The 3,763-nt window shown below is 47.6% G+C and overlaps 1 non-coding gene across 1 annotated transcript; it reads left to right on the top strand.

Moving 5' to 3' along the window:
• Positions 1-3,299: 3,299 nt before the first annotated feature.
• On the top strand, positions 3,300-3,418 carry LOC138706848 (5S ribosomal RNA). Its single transcript, XR_011334095.1, has one exon. It is a non-coding gene; the product is annotated as a 5S ribosomal RNA (ribosomal RNA).
• Positions 3,419-3,763: the final 345 nt, after the last annotated feature.

Raw genomic sequence — 3,763 nt, 5'->3', positions numbered from 1 at the left:
AGAGCAGTAGTGATCACAAACGCTGACCCCGACCTACTGGACGCAGTGACTCCACGGAAACCCACAACGACCTTGACTTTAAACAAAACCACGAGAGCCTACGTTTTTTCCTCCCGAGAAAACTTACGGCAGATGACTTTAATGCATCCACGACAATTCGGGAAGCACGCCCGATACCAAACTCCACCAACCGCCACTCTCCTCGGACCTTGGGAACTACCAGGCCACCCATCCCATCCCTCCTCCACCCCACCCCCCTCTCTATTGGACAGTGAATCTTCTTCTTCTTCTTCTTCTGAGGAAGAGGCAGAGGTTACTTCCATTCCACAAGAGGGGCCCTCAGAAGGGCCGGCTCCAAAACCTAGAGCAGAGAGGTCTCCTGTCCCTAAACCCACAGCAGAGAAGTCTCCCAACGGACCACCTCCCAGCTCTGAGGCGTCGTCTCACGAATCCTCAGAAGGGAAGCGGTCCAACAGGCGCAAACCAATTCCCACAAAAGTATCCGGTTCGACTCCGGCAAGCCCCACTTCTCCCACTCCTCCTAACACCGCACAAGGAACCAAGACAAGGACAGTACTGAAAATACTGAACCACACAAAAAACGGCAACAACCCACTACACATAGAGCGACTAATGAAACAGTACCGACTCGACATTCAAACTCCACGACAGTTCTGGGCACACACTACCAAGACAACTACACTCACATTCGCCACGATTGACGACGCGGAGAAGTTCGCTAGGGCAATTCCCCTGTACAACTTCGGTCCGTCCGCAGAAATCAACATTACGCCTAGTGAATCAAGACAGAAACAGACCCGAAATAAAGAGATCAGTGTCGTCATGAAAAATGTCGACACGCTGATCTCTGAGGACGAACTAATGCAGATCCTGGCTGTAACACATCCAGGCATCACACGCATTAAGAGAATTATCTCCGCACAGACAGACAAACCCACCAACTTAGTTAGAATTTTCACAAATGACATCACCACAGCAGACAAATTACTAGAAGGAATTAAACTTGCAGGACGGTACTACAGAGTAGAGCCATCACACGAGACAATCTTCCACCGACCGTGCCTTAACTGTGCACAATACGGCCATACAAGGACAAACTGCGACAAGCCCAAGACTTGTTTTAAGTGCGGCAAAAATCCCGACCTGTGCAACCACAACCGCCTATCCCAGATTAGGTATTGCGCCACGTGCAACAGCGACACCCATTATACGGGCCAAGCTCGCTGTCCAAAATATCCAAGGACTAATCTCATAACCTCCACCGATCCCACGCACGTCCCCATAGACACCCACAAACCAATACCGAAACCTATACCCAAACCATCACAGTCCGTTTTCAACCCAACACTTCCCAAACCCGAATTGTCTTATGCGGATGCAGCTAAGACAACGACAACCAAGACAAACACTACAGACGATCCACAGACAGAAAAAACAACTACGGAACAGCTGGTCGAGGGGGTTCTACGTTCTGCTATGCAGAAAATAGAATCCTACATTGACCGGCAACTAAACAGACTACAGGACGAAATAGTGACATTCACTATTTCTTTACTCACTACTGACACAAACCCTACGAAACGACACACGACACTTGCCACAGCCAACCAGGCAGCCAGACGGCTTCTACGGAAACGAGTAGCCCACCACTTTGTTGGTAACAGGTTACGAGTTTCCCTAGCGCCACTACAAAAACGTGACTAGGACAGAACTGACCAGAGCACTGGACTCTCCACCTCTCATTAACATCTGCGAGGCATGGTGCTCACTTCACTTCATTCATTTCATTCACAATTCAACTGATAACGTGTACATGTTCATAAAATCATTCACAGGGGAAATACACTACTGTTAGATGAGAGGGCAAACGGCTTATAGCTGGGTACCTCGATCTAAAGTTAGAGAATTGCTTGTCGAGGAACCAATGGAGGCATGGGATGCTTACCCTGCCTGCCATTTTAAACATCATTCATTCTTTCTTCGTCCCCATTCATTCGTTCGTTCGTTCGTTCGGCTCATCATCAGACGAGCACCATGCCCCCCAAAGCTTCCGGAAAGGCTGCCAAGAAGGCCGGCAAGGCCCAGAAGAATATTTCGAAGGGCGATAAGAAGAAGAAGCGCAAGAGGAAGGAGAGCTACGCCATTTACATCTACAAGGTTCTGAAACAAGTTCACCCAGACACGGGAATCAGTTCAAAGGCTATGAGCATCATGAACAGCTTCGTTAACGACATCTTCGAGCGCATCGCCGCGGAAGCTTCGCGGCTCGCGCATTACAACAAGCGGTCGACCATCACCAGTCGGGAGATCCAGACAGCCGTCCGTCTCCTGCTACCCGGTGAGCTGGCCAAGCACGCCGTCAGTGAAGGGACCAAGGCCGTCACAAAATACACTAGTTCCAAGTAAGCGGGAGTGCTTGCTAGGGAATCAGCAACCGGCCCTTTTAAGGGCCACAAGTTATTCATAACAGAGTAGATGAATGAAGAACAACAGCGGTTCCCACCGAGTGAAAATTTAAATAATCACCCCGATAACACTTCTAGGATAGATAATACATTATAGGCAGTCCATGGGAGACTTGGATCCACGAGGCAAATTCGTTTCCTTAATAGTTTCGTACGACTTATATGAGAGCGCGGTGTCATTCCTACTCACTTGGCAGCATTAATTGTTGAGGGAAAACAACTTAGAAGGTAACTTGTCGACCGCGGGCATAATCCTTCCGCAGGCCACTACTGAGAATCTGTGGACATACGGGTAATCTATCTTTATTGAAACTCGGGTTCATAACATACGACTGATACTTTATATATCTGTCACGTAATCCATCAAGAGACAAATGTCCCCCCCCCCCCCTAGTCAGTAGCGAGCTTCAGTCCATTCGTAGTAGCCGCCGGTGCAAGAAGTGAATTGAAGTTTGTGTGAAGTTCCGTAGTATGGCATGAAAATGATGTCGAAAATCCGACTACAGTTCCACAACCATGTGGTTGAAAGGAGGCTCCGCTGTTGAACAACAATCCACCTGTGGCTTAACTTAGAATGCCGACTAGCTGTTTTATTAATCCCGTGTCAATCCAGCAGTGTGTGACGTTGAAACGTAACCAAACTGCCGTTGATAGATAGATTTATCATCTATCCCAATGACATCCAACGAGCTTGGTAATTTAGGTACAGAGTCTAAGCAGGCAGTTTACGTGTGTGTGTGAGCGAGTGCAGGTTTTATCGAGTGCACCCCAATCCCATCGTCCTCAAGTGCCTACAGATTACGCAGTTTCATCGGCAACGGCCATACCATGTTGAAAATACCGGTTCTCGTCCGATCACCGAAGTCAAGCAACATTGGGCGTGGTCAGTACTTGGATGGGTGACCGCTTGGGAACACCACGTGCCGTTGGCGATTTTTTTTTTACGTCACTATTTCCAGCGTGTTCTAATAAGACTTATGGGATATTATGTTCCCTTCCCTATTCCAGCTATAGCTTGGATGATGACGCCGCTGCATAATTGTAGAGTAATTGATAATTCTTAAGTACTTGCAGCTCCGTATTGAAACTTATGACTGGTAGCATATTCATATGAGACGGTTCACTTCTCTGCGTTTTCTCGAAGAAGGGAATATGTATTCAGGGGATTGTGAACGTACCTCGCGCTCTCCCTAGAAGTTAGAGACATTTTAGGTAAAGAATGTAATATACTGTACATATATGGCTAATTAAAATCCCATTAGTTACTACATTTCAGT

Source organism: Periplaneta americana, chromosome 9 (genome assembly GCF_040183065.1).
Source record: "Periplaneta americana isolate PAMFEO1 chromosome 9, P.americana_PAMFEO1_priV1, whole genome shotgun sequence".
NCBI lineage: Eukaryota > Metazoa > Arthropoda > Insecta > Blattodea > Blattidae > Periplaneta > Periplaneta americana.
Note: the sequence above shows the minus strand (reverse complement) of the source record. Positions and strands in the feature narration are given on the sequence as shown.